General features: G+C 44.0%; 1 pseudogene; it reads left to right on the top strand.

The window, feature by feature from the left end:
* Positions 1-26,551, top strand: part of LOC106581705 (obg-like ATPase 1) — a 58,862-nt pseudogene extending 32,311 nt beyond the window's left edge.
* The last annotated feature ends 285 nt before the right edge of the window (positions 26,552-26,836 follow it).

The following is a 26,836-nucleotide window of genomic DNA, read 5'->3' as shown; positions in this document are numbered from 1 at the left end:
GCCTGATATTGATCTAAACGCTTTATAGATGCTCCCTGCAGAGTCCAGACCAGATTCTAATTTGATTTGGCTTCACTTTTTTACTCCACGTCCTCCTCAAAGGCTACTTTGGAAAGTTTGGGTCCTCAGTTCTTCCCCCCCCCTCTCGCTCTCTCTCTCTCTCTCTCTCTCTCTCTCTCTCTCTCTCTCTCTCTCTCTCTCTCTCTCTCTCTCTCTCTCTCTCTCTCTCTCTCTCTCTCTCTCTGTCACAGATCGAAGTGTTGAACAAATACTTGTTTTTGACATCCAAGCCAATGATTTACCTCATTAACCTCTCAGAGAAAGACTACATCAGAAGAAAGAACAAATGGTAAGTAAGTGCTCAGAAATAGGGTGGAACCTATTTAGGGTGGAAAAGGGTGGAACCACTGACTTGACAAGCATGGACAACCTTCCTCTTTTACAAATGTGTATTTACTTACACCATGGACAACCTTCCTCTTTTACAAATGTGTATTTACTTACACCATGGACAACCATGGACAACCTTCCTCTTTTACAAATGTGTATTTACTTACACCATGGACAACCATGGACAACCTTCCTCTTTTACAAATGTGTATTTACATACACCATGGACAACCATAGACCTTCCTCTTTTACAAATGTGTATTTACTTACACCATGGACAACCATAGACCTTCCTCTTTTACAAATGTGTATTTACATACACCCTGGACAACCATAGACCTTCCTCTTTTACAAATGTGTATTTACGTACACCCTGGACAACCATAGACCTTCCTCTTTTACAAATGTGTATTTACATACACCCTGGACAACCATAGACCTTCCTCTTTTACAAATGTGTATTTACTTACACCATGGACAACCATAGACCTTCCTCTTTTACAAATGTGTATTTACCTACACCATGGACAACCATAGACCTTCCTCTTTTACAAATGTGTATTTACATACACCCTGGACAACCATAGACCTTCCTCTTTTACAAATGTGTATTTACGTACACCCTGGACAACCATAGACCTTCCTCTTTTACAAATGTGTATTTACTTACACCATGGACAACCATAGACCTTCCTCTTTTACAAATGTGTATTTACTTACACCATGGACAACCATGGACAACCTTCCTCTTTTACAAATGTGTATTTACTTACACCATGGACAACCATAGACCTTCCTCTTTTACAAATGTGTATTTACGTACACCATGGACAACCATAGACCTTCCCCTTCTACAAACATGTATTTACTTATTAAATGTTGACTCCCTTACATCTCTCTCATCCATAACCATGAAATGATAGTTCATATTTTCTGTTTATTTTATACCAAAACTTCCATTGTTTTATGACAGGTAACTGGAGATAGATAGTTATGAGCTGTGATGCAGTGATACAAAAATAGGTGTGTTAACACTGATCACCGATCGTAGTGAGTAAAATAACGCGTCCTACTTTCAACGCATTTTTTCCCCCACAAAAGGTGGGTAAAACAAAATTAAAAAGGTCCGTAAACGGCCATTATATGCATTTACACTCCAATACACCACTGGTTACAAGTGATGTTAGATAGGCCTACTGTACAGTACTCATAGAGGTCCTGTTGGGAAGCTTCCTCATTCTCCACATGCTAAAGTGATCCCTCAGTCACTGTGTAAGGTTGTCTACTACTACAGTACCCACGCTGCTCTACTGGCTCCACACAATAAGATAGTGACTCGGTGACAGGACATGTCTGGGGGGGTGGCACTCAGCCCCCTCTGACACTCCAGTCACAGCCAGCCCTGCAAAACCAAAGCAGCCCCCAAACCCTGCACTTCATTAAGTACTCTAAAACCATATGGTTTCCATTTTCTATCAGAAAATGCTCTTTTCCATGTGATATCAAAGGGGGGAAAGGCTTCAAATGATAAAAAAAAATTAAACATTCATAGACTCGAAACCCAAAAAGTAATTAACGTCGTATGAAGAGAGCCAATAAATCATAAGCAGGGTTCTCTTTAAATAGTGTGACGTCTACAATTGTTTTGCTCAAAATGTTTGGTTTTGTCTGAAGAGTTCACTGTTTACAGATGTTGTTTGCTCTTCATCGAAAAATGTCTTACTGGGTTGACTATGTCCAAATACGTATTTTACGTGGAATTCAAGTGAGACAGCTGCAACCCAACAATTTGTGAGGCTATATCACCTACTGTAATGTATTTCCTTCCTATTGAACAGGTCAGAAGGTTGTTTATGTAATCAAGGGTATGGTACTATTTGACTTATCATCTTAAGCCCGGCCTGACTTATCTCTGTCCCATAAACTCTAAGATGCAACCTCATTCTATATGAGATGGTGTCAGAGTGTCTCCAAATGTATTTGTTTAGGTCTGGTAAACAGTGGCTCGATGTCCCATTCATTCATCTGAGTTACATGGGCCAAACTGTATAGCTGTGGGCTGTGGCAGAGGGCTAGTGCAGCCAGAGGGGTGATAAGAGAGGACTTTTCCACATGACCACCTTTGGGAGAGTGGAGTTGTGATCTGGCGACATAGAGAGCAGGGATAACAGAGTGGACAACATCCATTACAGGTGAAAGGGATACTTGTCTTATCTGCGTTACAGCCACACACTGTCAATAACCAGTAACTTGTGGATTGGTATCACACTTTTTCAATTGCCCTCTAGGATTTGGTGTCAAACAGTTTGCCTCTGCGTTTGTTTTTCTCTGTTTTGCTTGGCAGCTGCGTTCGATTAGGAGGGAAGTTGTTTACCTGATGACTGTTGGTTCAAATGTTCCTGACACGAAAGAAGGTCTGTCTGTCTGACAGCAGGAGGAGGGAACGTTGCGTCAGAAACGCATAAATCAGATGATTCATGACGTGTGGAACATCAGTCATGGGCAGGAAGTCTTTTTTTTCATGTTACCTGTGTTTTCTTTAACTGTGAGAAAGGCAATAAATCTTGGGAGTTTTCAAATGGGCAAGCGGTAGTGCGGCGGTGTCCTGAGGGCTGAGCGTGAAACAATGCAGACATCAAAGTGTTTATGTTTGACAAGTGATGAGTCACTTCCCTTGTCCAGAGTAGAGCCTACACCTGTATGGAGATGATTACAGGTAGATTCGGCTGCCCTTAAATGTACACTAAATGCTGCTCTCAGCCCTAATAGCAGGCAGTCTGCTGTGGAGACGCCAGACTGCCATTTGGCTGTCGCCAGACTCCTGTGTTTTTCCCCAGAACAGTTGAGATGATTATATGGTTAAGGACTATTCAAAGCAAACAGCAAGACAAATTGCAATCGCAGCTTTTAATGTGAGCAGACAAGAAAGAGGAACAAATAGACCAGTGTTGAGTTTTTTTGTTCAGGACACTGAGGCCATTTGGCAAGCGTACAGCACTGTATTCATGTACATAGTACAGTATTTTCAATGTTTGTTAATCACATATTCACTTTCAGGCAGACTCTTCAGTTGGTTGTACGTTTCCATTATTTTGCCACAAACATACTTTTTAACGGCACACTTTCCATTTGAACGTCTTGTTTGATCGCAATGGTCAGGCAGCGTGGCGAACGCAAAAGGCTCTGTGAGTGGCAGACCTAGGCCTGCTGTTGTAATTGTGTGTGTGTTTACATCAGAGAATAGTTCCATGTTATATAACGTAGGGAAATAACCCTACCAGACGATAAAAAAAATGTCCATTTGCTCGACCACAATTACCCTATTTGGAGTGAGGGGTTGTGTAACCACTACATACCAAGCTGACCCCATTTTAACAAGAATAAACAGTATTAGCTTTAGCATGAAGCCATCATTAATGGTGGGATCATAGAGGGACGAGAGACTCCTTTCATCCTCAGGTTCTCTGCTGGAGACGGTATATCATTTACTGTAAAGGGGGGCACGTGGGTATAATTCCATACAGTACAGTGCGTGTGTATGAGAATGTGTACATGTGCATGTTTGAAGTCTGTTGCCGAGGCGACTCCATGCTCATTTGGATGTTGGCGTAATTGCGGTGTGGAGATCAAAGGCCGGCTGGCCGAGTGATGTTCCAGAGGAGCCTTTACCACGCGGCCCTCTCCTCTGTGGAGCGGGGGCTGCCTGCTGCTCGCGCCGCTCCCCTCTCCCCTCCAGCCATGCGCTGCCTCCTGCACATCCCCGCTCGTAAAAAATGATTAAGGCCGCATTTGTCATGTGTTTATGACTGAGAGGCATTGCGTGATAGGGAATGGCATCTACAAGAGTCTACCGAGAGGCTTTCTCCTCTTTCTTCGGCGTCAATAGGCTGCCCGGAACACTTTTGTCTGTACCACATAGTTTGTGTGTTAGAGAGGGTCATTACTCCTCCAACGATAATGTGGCGGTTTGTCTGCTGTTTGTGTGTTAGAGAGGGTCATTACTTCTTGGTTGATAATGTGGTAGTTTGTCAGCTGTTTGTGTGTTTTCACTTGTCAAAGCACAAGCTGGTAATTTAAAAGTTCCTGGTCTTTAATATTTCCTTTAGGGTTGATATTATCAGATATTTAATCCAATGTCCTTAGCAAGAAAAACAACTGCTGTCACATTTAGAGAGACAGCCTGTTTTGCTGAAGGGTGTGCTTTAAAGTAAATTGGACCTCTTAAGTAGGTGTTTCGACCTTTAAGAAAACTGGAAAGGGTGACCTCTCTGAGAGTACCGTGAGTGGGGAGAGGAATGGCCAGGCACTGAGGCTCCTCACAGGGGGCTTTTACATACAAGAGGTGAGTGAGTGAGTGAGTGTGTGTGTGTGCGTGCGTGCATGTGTGCCTGTCTGGCACGTGTCTGTCTGTCTGTGGAATGGTCGTATATGTATTGCTATCTGTCTGCATATGTCCTGTGTCTCCAGACATGTCACTTTGTTCTCACTGAGTGTCTGTGCATTTCTCTCCTGGTATGGAAAGGAAACCAGCAGGTATGTTTGCTCAGTGAACTACCCCAGCTGGCCTGTAGGTGGTGCTTTGACAATTAAAGTAAAGGTACCCCTGCAGGGGGGGGGGCGGTCTAGCCACGTTTAGTTTTAAGATCTCACTGTCTGAGAGGATGTGCTTCATTTGTCCCTCGGTTTGTACAACCTACTCATCCATGTTTTGTTGAGGTCTTCGATTCATTCATATTTCAGGATTTACTTTATTTGTAGTTTTATTTTATTGCAGAGTAATGATAACTGTATATTTTCTTTAATGTCAGATGATTTGTTAGTGAACTGTCAGGCGAGCATGTCTTGGTCCCCATTACATTTTGAGGCACACTGGACAGACTGGCTGAGGGAAAGTATTGTTGTGACCTTTTCAGAATCGTTACATGAAAGCGGTGGCAGCAGCCCACTTCTGCTACTCCAAACCATAATTCCCATAAACAGAATTGAAAGTTAGTAAGTGCAACACCACTGGCTCCATCCAAATTTTTAGGAACTGCAGTCTAGGCCACGGTTTGCCTTTCAAAGCGATGTGGGAGATATATGATCAGTGTGTCCCCTTTCATTCTGTGCACAGCCGTCCACTTCTCTCCCCTCTCCCCACGTCCCTCTCCCCTTGTGTACTGTGGGATCCTGAAATCACTTTCCCATGGTAGGAAAGACGTTCCCTGCTGCCCACACTAACTCCTAATGGAAGCCTTCAGTTAGGCTTTGTAATGAGTGTGAACGACTGGAGAGGCTATGAGAGGAGTAAAACATAACCAGATGGTGTCTCATAAAATCCTGCAGGATCAGTTCACTTGGCTTCGTTTTTGACCGTCCCTGGTCTGTTTCTCCTTCAGTGTCAGCAAAACCAAGTAGCTGATCTTGTACTACAGGAAAGGGGGGGGGGGCAGCATGCCCGTATTGACATCGATGGGGCTGCAGTGGAGAGGGTAAAAAGCCTAAAGTTCCTCGGCTTGCACACCACAGGACCTGACACGAACAAGCCAACAACAGCGCCTCTTCAACCTCAGGCAACTGAAGAAATTTGTCACGGGCCCTCAGATCCTCAAGAAGTTCTAGAGCTGCACCATCAAGAGCATCTTGAACGGCTGCATCACCGCCTGGTACGGAAACTGCACCGTCCTCAACCCAGGCCATCAGACTGCTGAACAGCTCACGCTAGATGTCGCCCTGTACAGACCTGCACTTTAGAGACTGTTTGCACCTTAGAGACCATATGCACTTTAGAGACTATTTGCAATCTCCAAACATCCAACCCCATACATACATACACACACACACACACACACACACACACACACACACACACACACACACACACACACACACACACACACACACACACACACACAACCACCCATAAACAAGCACACACAAGCACTCCCATGCACACACATATGTAACCGATGTGAAATGGCTAGCTAGTTAGCGGGGTGCGCGCTAATAGCGGTTCAATCGGTGACGTCACTCGCTCTGAGACCTTGAAGTAGTTGTTCCCGCGGCTTTTGTGGAGCGATGGGTAACGATGCTTCGAGGGTGGCTGTTGTCGATGTGTGCAGAGGGTCCCTGGTTCGAGCCCAGGTAAGGGCGGGGAGAGGGACGGAAGCTAAACTGTTACACACACACACACACACACACACATACAGTCAACGCTGCTGTCCTATTATATACTATTCATTCAAATGCACGACCAAGACACCACCCACTTTGTGCTCCCCTCACGAGGCACAGGAGGCTCCTGAGGGGAGGATGGCTCATAATAATGCCTAGAACGAAATGAATGGAATGGTATCAAACACCTGGAAACCATGTGTTTGTTGTTATTGATACTGTTCCATTCATTCCGTTTCAGCCATTACTATAGGCTGGTCCTCCCCAATTCCAGCCGCCTGTGGCGCTATGTCATATTGTCTTTATTATTGATCATTGTACTGCAACACAAGCATTTAGCTGCACTTTTTATACCTGCTGGATACTGTGTACGTGACGAATACAATTTGATTTCAACACGTCACACACTGTGTCACACTGTTGTTCACCATGTTGGACAAGTACAAGACATTGGGTAGCCTGGCTGTCTTTGTTGTGGTCTGGTCTGGTGGGGTCTGGTGGGGCTTGGTGAGGCAGACAAGCAGACAGAGACAGCTCTGTTCTGTTGTTGCTATCACTAATGAGATCCTGACGGTGAGTGTCACAGCCTTCCGTCCTGGCCGTAGGAACAAAGCAGACACTCGTTTGTTCTCCGCTGACCTCACAATACAGCGACTAGTTCTTCAAAACGTCCCTCTTGTGTGATAAAGATGGGGACAATGCCAACTGTGTATGTACTTGACCAGAGAGATCGGTTCAGGTTAGATCTTGACCAGAGAGATCGGTTCAGGTTAGATCTTGACCAGAGAGATCGGTTCACGTTAGATCTTGACCAGAGAGATCGGTTCAGGTTAGATCTTGACCAGAGAGATCGGTTCAGGTTAGATCTTGACCAGAGAGATCGGTTCAGGTTAGCTCTTGACCAGAGAGATCGGTTCAGGTTAGATCTTGACCAGAGAGATCGGTTTAGGTTAGATCTTAACCAGAGAGATCGGTTCAGGTTAGATCTTGACCAGAGAGATTGGTTCAGGTTAGATCTTGACCAGAGAGATCGGTTCAGGTTAGATCTTGACCAGAGAGATCGGTTCAGGTTAGATCTTGACCAGAGAGATTGGTTCAGGTTAGATCTTGACCAGAGAGATCGGTTCAGGTTAGATCTTGATCAGAGGTCCCATTTAGCTGATTAAAGCTCTCTTACCTCTTGCTCTTGACCCTCTCAAAGGGCACATAGTGATTGATCCATTGCTACTTCTTGTCATACTTTTTGTGTTACATTTGCAGTGACAACACTGTGTTACTAGATCAACTGCAGTGACAACACTTTATTACTACATCAACTGCAGTGACAACACTGTGTTACTAGATCAACTGCAGTGAAAACATTGTGTTACTAGATCATCTGCAGTGGCAACACAATTACTAGATCAACTGCAGTGACAACACTGTGTTGCCAGATCAACTGCAGTGACAGCACTGTGTTACAAGAGAAACTGCAGTGACAACACTGTTACTAGAGCAACTGCAGCGACAACACTGTGTTACTAGAGCAACTGCAGTGACAACACAGTTACTAGATCAACTGCAGTGACAACATTGTTACTAAATCAACTGAAGTGACAACACTGTGTTACTAGATCAACTGCAGTGACAACACTGTGTTACTAGATCAACTGCAGTGGCAACACAGTTACTAGATCAACTGCAGTGACAACACTGTGTTGCTAGATCAAATGCAATGACAACACTGTGTTACTAGATCCACTGCAGTGACAACACTGTGTCACTAGAACAACTGCAGCTACAACAGTGTTACTAGATCAACTGCAGTGACAATACTGTGTTACTAGATCAACTGCAGTGGCAACACAGTTACTAGATCAACTGTGGTGACATCACTGTTACTAAATCAACTGCAGTGACAACACTGTGTTACTAGATCACATGCAGTGACAAACCTGTGTTACTAGATCAACTGCAATGGCAACACAGTTACTAGATCAACTGCAGTGGCAACACAGTTACTACATCAACTGCAGTGACAACACTTGTTACTAGATCAACTGCAGTGAAAACACTGTGTTTCTAGATCAACTGCAGTGAAAACACTGTGTTACTAGATCAACTGCAGTGAAAACACTGTGTTACTAGATCAACTGCAGTGCCAACACAGTTACTAGATCAACTGCGGTGACAGCACTGTTACTAAACCAACTGAATTGACAATACTGTGTTACTAGATCAACTGCAGTGGCAACACAGTTACTAGATTAAACTGCAGTGCCAACACTGTGTTGCTAGATCAACCGCAGTGATAACACTTGTTACTAGATCAACTGCAGTGGCAACACAGTTACTAGATCAACTGTAGTGGCAACACAGTTACTAGATCAACCACAGTGGCAACACTGTGTTGCTAGATCAACTGCAGTGATAACACTTGTTACTAGATCAACTGCAGTGAAAACACTGTGTTACTAGATCAACTGCAGTGGCAACACAGTTACTAAATCAACTGTGGTGACAGCACTGTTACTAAATCAACTGCAGTGACAACACTGTGTTTCTAGATCAACTGCAATGGCAACACAGTTACTAGATCAACTGCGGTGACAGCACTGTTACTAAATGAACTGTAGTGACAACACTGTGTTACTAGATCACATGCAGTGACAAACCTGCGTTACTAGATCAACTGCAGTGGCAACACTGTTATTAAATAAACTGCAGTGACAACACTGTGTTACTGGAGCAACTGCAGTGACAACACTGTGTAACTAGATCAACTGCAGTGAAAACACTGTGTTACTAGATCAACTGCAGTGCCAACACAGTTACTAGATCAACTGCGGTGACAGCACTGTTACTAAACCAACTGAATTGACAATACTGTGTTACTAGATCAACTGCAGTGGCAACACAGTTACTAAATCAACTGCAGTGCCAACACTGTGTTGCTAGATCAACTGCAGTGATAACACTTGTTACTAGATCAACTGCAGTGAAAACACTGTGTTACTAGATCAACTGCAGTGGCAACACAGTTACTAAATCAACTGTGGTGACAGCACTGTTACTAAATCAACTGCAGTGACAACACTGTGTTTCTAGATCAACTGCAATGGCAACACGAGTTACTAGATCAACTGCGGTGACAGCACTGTTACTAGATGAACTGCAGTGACAACACTGTGTTACTAGATCACATGCAGTGACAAACCTGCGTTACTAGATCAACTGCAGTGGCAACACTGTTATTAAATAAACTGCAGTGACAACACTGTGTTACTGGAGCAACTGCAGTGACAACACTGTGTAACTAGATCAACTGCAGTGAAAACACTGTGTTACTAGATCAACTGCAGTGCCAACACAGTTACTAGATCAACTGCGGTGACAGCACTGTTACTAAACCAACTGAATTGACAATACTGTGTTACTAGATCAACTGCAGTGGCAACACAGTTACTAAATCAACTGCAGTGCCAACACTGTGTTGCTAGATCAACTGCAGTGATAACACTTGTTACTAGATCAACTGCAGTGAAAACACTGTGTTACTAGATCAACTGCAGTGGCAACACAGTTACTAGATCAACTGTGGTGACAGCACTGTTACTAAATGAACTGTAGTGACAACACTGTGTTACTAGATCACATGCAGTGACAAACCTGTGTTACTAGATCAACTGCAATGGCAACACAGTTACTAGATCATCTGCAGTGACAACACTGTGTTGCTAGATCAACTGCAGTGATAACACTGTGTAACTAGATCAACTGTGGTGACAACACTGTTACTAGATCAACTGCAGTGACAACAATGTTACCAGATCAACTCTAGTGACAACACTGTGTTACTAGAGCAACTGCAGTGAAAACTGTTAATAAATCAATTGCAGTGACAACACTGTGTTACTAGATCAACTGCAGTGACAACACTGTGTTACTAGTGCAACTGCAGTGACAACACTGTGTTACTAGTACAACTGCAGTGACAGCACTGTTACCAGATCAACTCTTGTGACAACACTGTGTTACTAGTGCAACTGCAGTGACAACACTGTGTTACTAGTGCAACTGCAGTGACAACACTGTTACCAGATCAACTCTTGTGACAACACTGTGTTACTAGTGCAACTGCAGTGACAACACTGTGTTACTTGTGCAACTGCAGTGACAACACTGTTACCAGATCAACTCTTGTGACAACACTGTGTTACTAGAGCAACTGCAGTGACAACACTGCGTTACTAGATCAACTGCAGTGACAACACTGTTATTAAATAAACTGCAGTGACAACACTGTGTTACTGGAGCAACTGCAGTGACAACACTGTTAATAAATCAACTGCAGTGACAACACTGTTACCAGATCAACTGCAGTGACAACACTGTGTTACTAGTGCAACTGCAGTGACAACACTGTTACTCGATCAACTGCAGTGACAACACTGTGTTACTAGATCAACTGCAGTGACAACACTGTGTTACTGGATCAACTGCAGTGACAACACTGTGTTACTAGATCAACTGTAGTGACAACACTGGATTTGGTTTGAATTCTCTCACCTGTCAGCATATTATTCATTATCACAGCCCTATTCAGATGGTAGGTTATGGTCCTTTTCATTTAATAAAAATGGCCATTTCTGTTGGAACACAATATGCTAAGCTCTTCCAAAGCATTCATACGGGAGCACATTGCCTGTCCCAGAAGCAGCACTGTGATGGGGAAAAAGAAGCCCTTGGAAGCCTTCTTTCTGAGATTGAGAGCATAAGATTTTCCATGTGTTTTAAGTCAAGCTAATGATATATTTTGATGGCAGGTTGTGTTGTTTATTATCTTTGTGATAAGGGCTATAACAAAACACACATGTCACAGCAAGTGTCCTGCAGCCTGCCAGCTTTAATGAGATAAATAAATGAATTTAGTGTTGCCACGTACAGCTCCTGAAAGCTTGTTATCAGAGTGATTGTTGAACTGTTATGAATGGAAAAAGGATACAGGAGGGAAGAAGAGGGTGGGGGGGGGGCATGATTGACTGATGTTGCATATGTCCTTGATTACCTTCCCTCTGCTTTTATTCTAATAAGTGGCATTCTTTGTACTCCCTTGGACGGCTAGACAGTCTGACACAAGATGAGAATAAATATTGCATGTGGTACACATTAAGCTGTCATCCAGGAAGAGAGAAGGAGATATGGAGAAATCCACCGCGCCCCATTCTGCTGCCTGTGCTACACTTTGCCTACTCTTGTCACAATTGTCACATTTTGATGACCTTCTCCCCCCCCCCTCGTTTTCTTTCTCGCAGTCAATTGCAATGAATGACAGCCCTGCTGCCCTGTATAGAGAATTATTTGAGGTGATGTAGTATGTATGTACTCCTGGGGGTTACTGTTTGAATTTCTGATCGTATTCTTTATTTTTTACTCCCGTACAAATTGCAGTAAGCTAGGCTGTAGCTATTCTACTGTAGTGCCACCTCTGTCATTTAAAGGATGAGATTTAAATGAAGTGTTTGCTATTTCTATGAAGCCATATTGACTATTGATTTTGTGTATGTATGTTTTCAAGGAACTGCCTTTCAAGAGAGAAAGTTGTTAGCGAAGAAAGTTATAATCAAAAGCCTGTTGTTAGCATGCCCTTGTTGTGCCTTGTGAGAAACGAGATGCAAGAGGATGCTGTTAATTAAGCCTCTTCCCATTGTGCCGGTGCCGCTCTGTTTCCCTCTGCCGTGACTGCTTTGAAGAGGGAAACAAGTTGACAATATTGGCTGTGATGTGAGAAAAGCAGTAAGAGAGGCTGAGGCTCTGCTGGCTGCCTGGCTCTCAGGGCTGTCTGGGGCCACGGGGAGCAGAGAGCATTTGCACTCGTGTCCTCACAGGAGCGCACCACTGGGAGGATGAAAAGCGTCTCACAGAGCCCCTGACTTCCCAGCCTCAAACGGCACCATAAGCTCATACCTCTCACCCCCCCCGGTCGAGATGCTGTGTGCTCCGGAGCGTTCAGCTGGGACTGAGAAACAGAGAGTGTGGGGGGGATAAAGCCTCTGGGTTATGATTTGATGAGTTGGTGCATTGCATGCAAGCCAGCAACAGCAGACAGATGGGGAAGTTGCCTGTGTGTGTGCATGCGTGTGTGTGCGTGTGTGTGTGTGCGTGCGCGATATCCAGGTTCAAGTGCTGAGGAGCTTTGTTTGGCTGTGTGTCTGTCCACCTGTGGGTGGGTCAGTAATGGAGAGGGAGAGGCTGTTAGAGGATTACTCCTCGGGCCTGTCAGCATTCAATTGCATCTGAAAGACAGATGCTGGGTCCCTTTGTCCCCACCTTTTACAGGCTTACCTGACTAAGCAGTGATAATGAAGCCGGTCCGTATGAATGCAGGGCAGACACAGGCCCAGGTCACAGGCTCAGGTAGCTGCATCTGTACTTTAGGATCTCCCATTGTCTCCCCCTCCCAAGTCCTTTAAGCAGATCAAAGCTGTGACAAAGCCCAGGGCAGCCCCAGGCATGCGGAAACACAGGAATTATTCCCCCTTCAGGATTCTCTCACAGAACAAGACAAATAGACATGGCACTGAGAGACCCCCTGTGGGAAGTGTTCATCCAAGCCTACTCTGTGCTGGAAGCTCTTTTGTTTTTAGTAGGTTGTCATTACTTTACCATAGGTTATTCCGTTGAATAGACTTATTGTAATTGCTGCAGGCATCTATTGTGGAGCTAATAATGTATAGTAGTGTGTATGAAGGTATTGTCAGCTTATAGCAAAATATAATATGTAGGCTACGCACAAAAAAGCTATTTGGGTATCGAAAAACGAATGTTTAGGATTTGGTTGTTTTGAATATGAGATCTAAACAACATAATCACATAAAAGGACATACAGTAATATGTAGGCATATACCAAAATGTCTCCTCTTTCTGTTCAAGCAAATGCATAATGTGTCTAAAAATACAGTATATATTAGATTGAACGGAGATTAAAATAAATACATCATTTAGAAATGCAAATGGTAGGAGGAGTCCGGTTTGAAAGAAAATACTGATATATTATATTTGCCTTTAAAATATGTATTTTTTTCCCTTCAAATGAGACTAACAGGAAAAGCAGCATGAACATGACTTGTTCCCCAGTCTTGTTGGAGTCTTTTAAGCCGGTGAATGATTAGCAGAAATAATGTCCCTGTCACCCTTAATCACATTAAAACGTGGTCAACATTTCATTTCTCCTACTTGATATGCAAAACTTTCCACTAGATTTGCAGCGAAGGCGATTGAAATTCCATTATAAAAATAATAAAAATTTCAGGCATCATTTGTTCAAAGGCGATCAGGACCAGAAAGTGCTGAATCTTTCTATTAGCAGGGCTGTGAGAGATGGCACTCTATACTGAGGCATAATGGGACAGTGACAAGACACACACACACACACACACACAAACACACACAAAAACACAGTCTTTTCTTTCTGTCGCTTTTTCTCTCCCCCAAAAATGTATTGTAACTACTTTGATATTTTGGCATCTTTGACAGTGGCCACCCGACTTTTACAAACAACAGATTTGAACTCTCAATTGCATGTTAAGGATTTTTTTTAAACTTTGAAGCAACCTTGGATATGCATTATTGGATAGAGTTGTATACTAAAACTCAAACATTTGAACAATGTAATATACACTGAAAAAAAGAATAATGCAACATGCAACAATTTCTAAGATTTTTTGAGGTACAGTTCATACTAGGAAATCAGTCAATTTAAATCAGTTTATTAGGCCCTAATCTATGGATTTCATGACTGGGAATACAGATATGCATCTGTTGTTCACAGATTCCTTTAAAAAAAAGGTAGGGGCGTGGATCAGAAAACCAGTCAGTATCTGTAGTGACCACCATTTCCCACATGCAGTGCAACACGTCTCCTTCGCATATAATTGATCAGGCTGTTGGTTGTGGCCTGTGGAATGTTGTCCCACTCCTCTTCAATGGCTGTGAGAAGTTGCTGGATATTGACTGGAACTGGAACACGCTGCCGTACACGTTGATCCAGAGCATCCCAAACATGCCCAATGGGTGACATGTCTGGTGAGTATGCAGGCTACGGAAGAACTGAGACATTTTCAACTTCCAGGAATTGTGTACAGATCCTTGCGACATGGGGCCGTGCGTTATCATGCTGAAACATGAGGTGATGGCGGCGGATGAATGGAACGGAAATAGGCCTCAGGATCTCGTTACGGTATCTCTGCGCATTCAAATTGCCATCGATGAATGCAATTGTGTTCATTGTCCGTAGCTTATGCCTGACCATACCATAAGCCCACCGCCACCATGGGGCACTCTGTTCACAACGTTGACATCAGCAAACCACTCGCCCACACAACGCCATGCGTCTGCCATCTGCACGGTACAGTTGAAACCGGTATTCATCCCTGAAGAGCACACTTCAAATAAAATCAAATGTTATTTGTCACATACACCTGGTTAGCAGATGTTAATGGGAGTGTAGCAAAATGCTTGTGCTTCTAGTTCTGACAGTGCAGTAATATCGAACAAGTAATCTAACAATTCCCCAACAACTACCTAATACACACAAATCTAAAGGGGTGAATGAGAATATGTACATGTTAGTATATGAATGAGCGATGGCCGAGCAGCATAGGCAAGGTGCAACAGTATATACATGTGATATGAGTAATGTAAGATATGTAAACATTATTAAAGTGGCATTATTTAGAGTGGCATTGTACTGGAGAGCTGTACCAGGCTGTGATACAGCCCGACAGGATGCTCTCGATTGTGCATCTGTAAAAGTTTGTCAGGATTTTGGGTGACATGCCAAATTTCTTCAGCCTCCTGAGGTTGAATAGGCGCTGTTGCGCCTTCTTCACCACACTGTGTAACAACCGACGCCGGGGATGAGAAGCAGGTACGCGGAGTCAAACAGTTAATAGGAACAGACAGGTAACAGGACAGAAACAGCGTCATCACGCGGGTGTACAAGGACATATGAACATTATTGCAGAAGCAGGGAACAGAGCGGGGAACCAGACAGATATAGAGAAGGTCATGACAGAGGTGATTGAGTCCAGGTGAGTTCAATAATCGCTGATGCGCGTGGGGGAAGGCAGGTGTGTGTAATGATGATGGCAGGAGTGCGGAATGCTGGGGTGCACCCTCGAGTGCCAGGGGGATGAGCGGGAGCAGGCGTGACAGTACCCCCCCCCCTCTAGAGGCGCCTCCCGGCATCCCACCTCGCCAAACCTGACGGGTACGGGGAGTCAAACATTTAATAGGAACAGACAGGTAACACTGTCTGTGTGGGTGGACCATTTCAGTTTGTCTGTGATGTGTACGCAGAGGAGCTTAAAACGTTCCACCTTCTCCACTGCTGTCCCTTCGATGTGGATAGGGGGGTGCTCCCTCTGCTGTTTCCTGAAGTCCACGATCATCGACTTTGTTTTGTTGACGTTGAGTGAGTGGTTGTTTTCCTGACACCACACTCCGAGTGCCCTTACCTCCTCCCTGTAGGCTGTCTTGTCGTTGTTGGTAATCAAGCCCAATACTGTTGTGTCATCTGCAAACTTGATGATTGAGTTGGAGGTGTGCATGGCCACGCAGTCATGGGTGAACAGGGGCCCCAGTGTTGAGGGTCAGCGAAGTGGAGATGTTGTTTCCTACCTTCACCACCTGGGGGCGGCCTGTCAGAAAGTCCAGGACCCAATTGCACAGGGCGGGGTTGAGACCCAGGGCCTCCAGCTTGATGATGAGCTTGGATGGTACTATGGTGTTGAATGCTGAGCTGTAGTCAATGAACAGCATTCTTACATAGGTATTCCTTTTGTCCAAGTGGGATAGGGCAGTGTGCTGGCGATTGCGTTGTCTGTGGACCTGTTGCGGCGGTATGCAAACTAAAGTGGGTCTAGGGTGGCAGGTAAGGTGGAGGTGATATGATCCTTGACCAGTCTCTCGAAGCACTTTATGATGACAGAAGTGAGTGCTACGGGGTGGTAGCCATTTAGTTCAGTTATCTTTGCCTTCTTGGTTACAGGAACAATGGTTACCATCTTGAAGCATGTGGAGACAGCCGTCTGGGATAGGAGCAATTGAATATGTCTGTAAACACACCAGCCAGCTGTTCTGCGCATGCTCTGAGGATGCGGCTAGGGATGCCGTCTGGGCCAGCAGCCTTGCGAGGGTTAACACGTTTAAATGTGTTAAAACACATTGCTCACGTCATCCACGGAGAAGGAGAGGGGGGGGGTGCAGTCCTTGTTAGTGGGCCGCGACGGTGGCACTGTATTATCCTCTCCATCGTGCCACTGGGCATCGAATGGGAGTCAGTTACGACATCAAACTGCAGTCAGGTCAAGACCTGGTTAAGTACAAAGAGCACGCAGATGAACTTCCCAGAGACAGTTTCTGACAGTTTGTGCAGAAATTTTTCAGTTGTGCAAACCCACAGTTTCTTCAGCTGCCCAGGTGGCTGGTCTCAGGCAGCTGGTCTCAGGCGATCCCGCAGGTGAAGAAGCCGGATGTGGAGGTCCTGGGCTGGCGTGGTTACACGTGGTCTGCGAATGTGAGTCCGGTTGGATGTACTGCCAAATTCTCTAAAACAACGTTGGTAGAGAAATGAATATTCAATTCTCTGGCAAAAGCTCTGGTGGACATTCTTGCAGTCAGCATGCCAATTGCACGCTCCCTCAAAACTTGAGACATCAGCATGCCAATTGCACGCTCCCTCAAAACTTGAGACATCTGTGGCATTGTGTTGTGTCACAAAATTGCACATTTTAGAGTGACCTTTGTATTGTCCCCAGCACAATATGCACCTGTGTAATCAAATGAAATCAACTGTTATTTGTCACATGCTCCGAATACAACCTTACCGTGAAATGCTTACTTACAAGTCCATAACCAACAATGCAGTTCAAGAAAAATATTTGGTGGCCATTTGATTAATTGTTCAGCAGTCTTATGGCTTGGAGGTAGAAGCTGTTAAGGAGCCTTTTGGTACCGCTTGCCGTGCGGTAGCAGAGAGAACAGTGTATGACTTGGGTGACTGGAGTCTTTGACATTTTCTTTTGCCTTCCTCTGACACTGCCTAGTATTTAGCTCCTGGATGGTAGGAAGCTTGGCCCCAGTAATGTACTGGGCCGTACGCACTCCCTCTGTAGCGCCTTACGGTCAGATGCCGAGCAGTTGCCATACCACACGGTGATGCAACCGGTCAGGATGCTCTCGATGGTGCAGCTGTAAAACTTTTTGAGGATCTGGGGACACATGCCTGTAGGGAGGAGGTCAGTCTCATCGTTGTCAGTGATCAGGCCTACCACTGTGTCATCAGCAAACTTAATGATGGTTTTGGAGTCATGTTTGGCCACGCAGTCGTGGGTGAACAGGGAGTACAGGAGGGGACTAAGCACGCACCCCTGAGGGGCCCCAGTGTTGAGGATCAACATGGCAGATGTGTTGTTGCCTACCCTTACCACCTGGGGGTGGCCCGTCAGGATGTCCAGGATCCAGTTGCAGAGGGAGGTGTTTAGTCCCATGGTCCTTAGCTTATGATGAGCTTTGTGGGCACTATGGTGTTGAATGCTGAGCTGTAGTCAATGAACAGCATTCTCACATAGGTGCTCCTTTTGTCCAGGTGGGAAAGGGCATGCGTCATCTGTGGATCTGTAGGGGCGGTATGCGAATTGAAGTGGGTCTAGGGTTTACGGGATGATGGTGTTGATGTGAGCCATGACCAGCCTTTCAAAGCTCTTCATGGCTACTGACGTGAGTGCTACAGGGCAGTAATCATTTAGCCAGGTTACCTTCGCTTCCTTATGCACAGGGACTATGGTGGTCTGCTTGAAACATATAGGTATTACAGACTCGGTCAGGGAGAGGTTGAAAATGTGAGTAAAGACACTTGCCAGTTGGTCCGCGCATGCTTTGAGTACATGTCCTGGTAATCCGTTTGGCCCCGCAGCTTTGTGAATGTTGACCTGTTTAAAGGTCTTGCTCACATCGGCTACCGAGAGCATAATCACACAGTTTTCCGGAACGGCTGGTTATCTCATGCATGCTTCAGTGTTGCTTGCCTCGAAGCGAGCATGAAAGGCATTTAGCTCATCTGGTAGAGTGGCCTCACTGGGCAGCTTGCAGCTGGGTTTCCCTTTGTAGTCTGTAATAGTATTCAAGCCCTGCCACGAGCATCAGAGCTGGTGTAGTAGGATTCAATCTTAGTCCTGTATTGACGCTTTGTCTGTTTGATGGTTCATCTGAGGGCATAGCAGGATTTCTTATAAGCGTCCGGATTAGTGTCCCACTCATTGAAAGCGGCAGCTCTAGCCTTTAGCTCAGTGTGGATGTTCCCTGTAATCCATGGCTTCTGGTTGGGATATGTACGTACGGTCACTGTGGGGACGATGTCATCAATGCACTTTTGGATGAAGCCGGAGACTGAGGTGGCATATTCCTCAATGTCATTGGATGAATCCTGGAACATATTCCAGTCTGTGCTAGCAAAACAGTCCTGTAGCATTGCATCGGCGTCATCTGACCACTTCCGTATTGAGCGAGTCACTGGTACTTCCTACTTTAGTTTTTGCTTGTAAGCAGGAATCAGGAGGGTAGAATTATGGTCAGTTTTGCCAAATGGAGGGCGAAGGAGAGCTTTGTATGCGTCTTTGTGTGTGGAGTAAAGGTGGTCTAGAGTTTTCTTCCCCTCTGGTTGCACTTGTGACATGCTGGTAGAAATTTGGTAAAACGGATTGAAGCTTGCTTGCATTAAAGTCCCCGGCCACTAGGAGCGACACTTCTGGATGAGCATTTTCTTGTTTGCTTATGGCCTTATACAGCTGGTTGAGTGTGGTCTTAGTGCCAGCATCAGTTTGTGGTGGTAAATAAACGGCTACGAATAATATAGATGAGAACTCTCTTGGTAGATAGTGTGGTCTACAGCTTATCATGAGGTACTCTATCTCAGGCGAGCAATACCTTTAATATTAGAAATTGTGCACCAGCTGTTTTTTTACAAATAGACACAGATCCCCGCCCCTTGTCTTACCACACATAGCTTCTTTGTCCTGCCAATGCACGGAATACCCAGCCAGCTCTATAGTATCCGGGTTGTCGTTTAGCCACGACTCCGTGAAACATAAGATATTACAGTTTTTATTGTCCCGTTGGTAAGATATTCTTAATTGTAGATCATCCATTTTATTTTCCAGTGATTGCACGTTAGCCAATAGTTCAAATGGTAGTGGAAGTTTACGAATTCTCAGAAGGCAGCTCGACCTCCACCCCCTTTTTCTCTGTCTTTTCTGCACGCAAATGATGGGGTTTTGGCCTGGTCTCGAGAAAGCAGTATATCCTTCACATTGGACTCGTTAAAGAAAAAATCTTCATCCAGTTCGAGGTGAGTAATCACTGTTCTGATGTCCAGAAGCTCTTTTTGGTCATAGAAGACAGTAGCAGCAACATTATGTACAAAATAAGTTACAAACAACGCAAAAAAACTAGCAAAAGGGCACAGTTGGTTAGGAGCCCGTAAAACGGCAGCCATCCCGTCCGGTGCCATTATTATTATTAATGATCATGCTGTTTAATCAGCTCCTTGATATGCCACACCTGTCAGATGGATGGATTATCTCTGCAAAGGAGAAATGCTCACTAACAGGGATGTTTAAAAAATTGTGCACAGAATTTGAGAGAAATAAGCTTTTTGTGTGTATGGAACACTTCTGGGATCTTTCATTTCAGCTCATGAAACATGGGACCAACATGTTGCGTTTATATTTTTGTTTAGTGTACATTACCAGTCCAAAGTTTGGATACGCCTACTCATTCAAGGATTTTCTTTATTTTTACTATTTTATACATTGTTGAATAATAGTGAAGACAACAAAACTATGAAATAACACATATGGAACCATGTAGTAACCAAAAAAGTGTTTATATTTCCTTTAAAGTTGCCACCCTTTGCCTTGATGACAGCTTTGCTGTCTTAACCTTTGACTGGTACTGTATATATACAGTCTTTAGTGCCTATAGAAAGTGTACACCCCCTTGAACTTTTGCCACAGAGGTCATTTGAAAATCATGTCAAACCCTATTATTTTTTTACTTCTGAAGTTATCCTTGCCTACACAAAGGGAGTGAATACTTAAGTAACAATTATATTTTATTTGCAGAATTATTTTGGTCGAATTTTCTTTTCACTATGACATTATGGAGTATTATGTGTAGATCAATGACAAATTCAATCCCACTTTGTAATGCAAAAAAAAAATTTGTGTTACAAAGTGGGATTGAAATAGATTTAATTGTTATGTTTTGTATTTTTTGTCATTGATCTACAAATAATACTCCATAATGTCAAAGTGAAAAGAAAATTCGACCAAAATAATTCTCAAATAAAATGTGTAAATATAATTGTTGCATAAGTATTCACTCCCTTTGTGTAGGCAAAGCTAAATTCAGAAGTCAAATGTGTCTTAACTAATCATATAATAAGTTATATGGATTCACTCTGTGAAATAATTGGGTTCGACATGATTTTCAAATGACTACCCTTTCCTCAGTCCCCCACATCTGTAAGGTCCCTCAGTCAAGTATTGAATTTCAAGCACAGATTAAACTACAAAGACCAGGGGGCTTTTTGAAAACCTCATAAATAAGGGCACTGATTGGTAGATGGGTAACAATAACAAATCAGACATTGAGTATATCTTAGAGCATGGTCAAGTTAATAATTATGCTGTGGATGATTTATTAAACAACCCATACACATCAAAGATCCAGTCATCCTTCTGACCTGAGCTGCAGAACAGGATGGAAACTGCTTAGGGGTGTCACCATGAGGCCATTGGTGACTTTAAAACAGCTACATAGTTATGTTGCTGTGCTGGGAGAAAACTAAGGATGGATCAACAACATTGTAGTGACTCCAGTAGATGCTCCAGTTTCAACTGTTCTGCCTGCGGCTATGGAACCCTGACCTGTTCACTGGACATGCTACCTTTTCCCGGACCTGCTGTTTTCGACTCTCTCTGTCTACCGCACCTGCTGTCTCTAACTCTGAATGATTGGCTATGAAAAGCCAACTGACATTTACTCCTGAGGTGCTGACCAGTTGCACCCTCTACGACCACTGTGATTATTATTATTTGACCCTGCTGGTCATCTATGAACGTTTGAACATCTTGGCCATGTTCTGTTATAATCTCCACCCGGCATAGCCAGAAGAGGACTGGCCACCCCTCAGAGCCTGGTTCCTCTCTAGGTTTCTTCCAAGGTTCCTGCCTTTCTAGTGAGTTTTTCCTAGCCAACGTGCTTCTACATCTGCATTGCTTGCTGTTTGGGGTTTAAGGCTGGGTTTCTGTATAGCACTTTGTGACATCAGGTGATGTAAAAAGGGCTTTATAAATCAATTTGATTGATTGATTGATTGACTCCACAAGAATTACCTAAATGACAGAGTGAACAGAATAATCAAATATAATAAAAACATATTCCAATAATGTAAATGTATGCCACAATGCACTAAAGTAATAATGTATATATATGCAACAAGGCACTAAAGTAATAATGTATATGTTTGCAACAAGACACTAAAGTAATATCGCCAAAAAAAATGGCAAAGGGATGAACTATTTGGCTTAAATGCAAAGCCTTATGTTTGGGGAAAATCCAACACATCACTGATTTTCAAGCATGGTAGCGGCTGCATCATGGTATGGGTATGCTTGACATCGGCACAGACTGGGGAGTTTTTCAGGATGAAAAGAAACGGGATGGAGCTAAGCACAGGCAAAATCCTAGAGGAAAACCTGCTTCCTAGAGAAAAAAACGGCTTTACACCAAACACTGGGAGAGAAATTCATCTTTCAGCAGGACAATAACCTCAAACACAAGGCCACATCTACACTGGAGTTGCTTACCAAGAAGACAGTGAATGTTCTGGAGTGGCCAAGTTACAGTTTGGATTTAATCTGTGTGGTAGGTTAGGCATTGAAAAACAGAAGAATATGCAGCAAAGTACCTACGGTAAAATATGGTGGTTGATCTTTGATGTTATGGGGCTATTTTCCTTCCACTGGTCCTGGGGCCCTTGTTAAGGTTAATGGCATCGTGAACTATACCAAGTACAAGGACATTTTAGCCAAAAACTTGGTTGCCTCCTGGCCAGGCTGACACTTGGCCGCAAGTGGATCTTCCAGCAAGACAATAACCCCAAGCACTAATCAAAATCCACAAATAAATTATTAATTGACCACAAAATCAACATTTTGCAATGGCCATCTCAGTCTCCAGAATTGAAACCCATTGAAAATTCTGTTTGAAGGAATGGTCTAAGATCCCTCTCAATGTGTTCTCCGATCTCATAAAACATTTTAGAAAAGTCACAAGGTGAGGTATTGAAAGGTATTGAAAACAGTGTTGCCAAACATTTTGAGGCTCTTTTTGCCAGAAAAAAATGTATTACTCTTTCAACAAATCTCTTTCTCTGAGCAGTTGTATTAGTATAAAATAATATAATTTCCCTTTTTTTTGAGTATAGCTCAGTAATTGTATTATTTATTTCATACCGTCATTTTTGCTCATCTTTATGTGTGTGTGTATGTGTGTGTGTGTGTGTGATTAAGTTCAGCATTTTAATTCATTAGCGAGAAGCCATATTTTGGACGTTTTGGTATTAACATTTACCCAATTCATTTGTCGAGATGCATTGGAGAGGATGTAAATCCGATTGTAAAGTGGCGTAACTAGACTGGTGGAAGTTGATGAAGTTGGTCAGGAAAGTCATGTTGACAGAACATCAAATCTCATTTGACAGTGCTGCGTTCCCTCTGTTGGGAGAAGGGGGTGTACCTTGTTCCTGTGGCAAGGTGTTTGTCTGCTCCTGTGTCACTCTGTGCGCGAACCCAGGGACCCCCGTGCTCATTTGGCGCTCACGTTCTCCATCTCGGCTTCCGCATTATTAAAATCATCCCTCGGCGCTCCACCAAGAGCCTCTTTGTTGCTTGGCTGACGACGCTCGATTCTGTCAAGTCTTCACCAATTACAGTCTCAGGTACAATGGCCTATTCACAGGATCACAGCCCTTGACTGGTGTCGGGAGAGTGATTTGTGAATCATTATTCAGTCGCCTGTAGAGAACGTGATACCTGAGGAATGCAAATAATCTGCCAGCGAATAGACGGCTAGGCTCCTAAAAGTGACAAACTACAGCTGTTATTATCCCAGATTGGATTCTTTTCCCTACTTGGAGAGGCAGTCATCTCCTTGGCTTTCGAGTTTGAGTTTCCACTAAATGTACATTTTTCCCTTCATGAGAAGTGGTGACCAGCTCATAGTGGCGCCTGTCAAATCCTCAACTCTAGTTTAAGTGCATCACAGGCTCTGTGTTAGCAGGAAGTGAAATATTGGTTGTAGATAGATGGTTATGCTTATTGCCGAGAGAATACACTGATGGTCTGCCCTGAAGCACGTTTGGCATCACTCAGTAAGATAAATCAAATGATCAAACAAGAATCCAAGCGACCGCAGCTGTTATGACGCTGCAATGACTCTTTCCAAAAGTTGGAATTTTTCTCCGATATTTAGCATTGATTGTATTGTTCAGTTGTAAGTGGTAGAAAGACACCAGAGATTGATTGACTGAACCAGTGATCCAATAGTTAGATGATAAACGGGTGACATTGTTATTAGAATAGCTGTGGTATTGAGGTTGTGCGGTCACTCCCAGCCTTTGATTTTTTATAGGTTTTGTAAACAGGAAACCGGGATTACAGATAATGACGGGCCTTTAGAATCAATCCAGAAGCCCGGGAGCTCTCTCTGTCGGGCCCAATGTGTGAAAATGGGTCTGTGTGATGCTGCTCGTTGGGCTTCGTCCAATCCCAGGCCAGGCTGTAAACGCGTGGGGCTAATCTCATAATTATCCGACCCCCCCACCGCCACCCCCACACCCACCCCCACACCCACCCCCCCACTGTTCTGGCAGAGAGTTACCATTAACTGTGAGGATATCTTTGTCCTGCAATGTCAGGTCTCCCGCTGAGTCACAGGGCAGAAAAACACTCTTAAAAGGGATTTAAGGGAAGTGAATGACTAAGACGTTCATAAGTGGGAATACTATACTTCCATCCATCCTCCAGGCCTTAGGGCAATTACTGGACTGAATACTAACTGTTTGAAATAAATCGAATTGTACTTAACAGTAGAGCTGTAACCTTGGAGTGAATTTGGGGTAAAACACTGTCACATTAACCATGATAATTGTCAACAATCTGCTTTTTCTTTATGGGATGTCATTGCTTGTATTCATACCTACGCATGACATGGCAAACTTATTCCTGACCTGGGAACTTATTAATAAGGCAAACTCAGTAACAAAGTGAAACGGTGCAATCACAGCGCGACCTTGGGAAGGCAGTGTTCCGAAACGACACGGTAAACGGGCACGGCTGTTCTCTCATGAATATGCATAGGCCAGCCGACAGATAACAAACGCTGCTCTGTTCTGTCCTGTCAGTCAACACCATGAAGCTCCAACCTGTCTGTGTTGTTGTGTCTACTGTCCAGGTTGGTGACAATCAAGGAGTGGGTAGACAGTCACGACCCCGGGGGCGCTGGTCATCCCTGTCAGCGGAGGAGTGGAGAGTCTCCTGCAGGACATGAGTGAAGAGGAGATTCAGAAGTGCTGCACCGAGCACAAGACTCAGAGGTTAATTAGCATTCAGGCTCCTTTAATTGCGTGCGCTGATAGAATAATACATGGTAGAGTAATTACCATTATAAAGCAAGGATCCCTCTCTATACGGGAACAACTCAGTCAAAGGGTTTTCTTCTAAATTAAGTTTTTAACTGTCATCTGTCATCTACAGGTATAATTATAACTTGGGCATTTCGGGTGTATTGTTCGCATGTGAAAACCTCTATGGAGGAAGAGAAATCGTGACAGCAGATTTTTTTTCTCCTGAGCTCAGAGAGACGTTGGGATGAATTCTTAAAGGTGCTAAATGAGACGGAAAGCGTGACAATTAATTTTTTTAAATCACTGGAGAATGAAATGTTCAATGTTGACCCTATTTTAGTTATTCAATGAGTTTATGTATTGGAATTGATGTGGTCTTGCCACCGACGTGAACTTTGGCTACGAATCAAAGCACCACTAAAATATCCTCAGAGACCTAGCATTTACAGCACCACAAACAACATGGAAACTAAAATTGCTTTCACCCTGCTTATTCCGACAGCGTTCTGACAAGGATCATCAAAGCTGGCTATGGAGCCCTACAGTTGGAGTACTTCTTCACAGCTGGACCAGATGAAGTCCGTGCGTGGACCATCCGGGTAAGACCCTGCCCCCGCGACCGGCCGCGCCGCGTACCGTTCCACCCTGCTGGCATGCAGCCTGATATCAGCCACTTTCAACTTTGTCATGGTCCGGCTTTAGCTAGTCATTACAGACCAAGGATAACTTCAATTACTGTTGAGCTGCTGAACAGTGAAAGTGGGGGCTACTTTGATTGAGGAGGGCAACAATTGATTTTGCCCATTACTTCCTGAGAATGTTTCCATCCCGTGCAGATCTGCCTGCCCTCCTCCTGCCGCGGGAGATAAGGGGCCCTAGCATTGTGCCTGCCTAATCTGTGTGACGGGGGTTGTCTGTGCTGAAATTGATGTGGTTTTTTATTCAACCGTTTGTGGGTCTTGCTGGGGGGCTCCTCCTCTCTGTGTCTCAGTTTACTGAGCCCGCTGAGAGCCTGGGTGACACTGAATCACAGGAGGATTTACATCGATACAGATGTTGGCTCGGCGCACTGGTATTGTGCAAATGTTAAAAGGGATTAAGAGCGGTCATAATAAGCTTTTAACCTGTCAGGAGTTGCATTCTGATTCGCTAGTCGATCTGTGTAAGGAACGTGAGCATTTTTTTAAAAAAAGTAAAAAATGTTTTACAACTAACTAAACTGAAAGTATGTATGTTATTAAGAAAACGTTTTAGGTTGATAATAAACAGAACACTTTATTTGGGTGACATCATAGTGGTTAAATATATGAGCCACCTCCACCCAGCCATGAGCGATGTCCTCAGTGTGTTTAGGAAAGTAACAGAACTCCTCCAAGCATCTCCCCTATGGGCTTGTCTGCTTTGACATAACTGATTACAGCTAGCCTTGATTGTGTGTGAGGCGTTTAGTCAGGTAAGCATCAGTGAGTAGCTATATTAACCCAATACATCTTACATTGTAAAAACGACACTCTGTAACATGGTGCTGCTAAGCCCTTTAGCATGCTTTATTAGGCAGCCTCG

Source organism: Salmo salar, chromosome ssa21 (assembly GCF_905237065.1).
Source record: "Salmo salar chromosome ssa21, Ssal_v3.1, whole genome shotgun sequence".
Taxonomy (NCBI): domain Eukaryota; kingdom Metazoa; phylum Chordata; class Actinopteri; order Salmoniformes; family Salmonidae; genus Salmo; species Salmo salar.
This window is presented reverse-complemented; position numbering and strand designations above follow the sequence as displayed.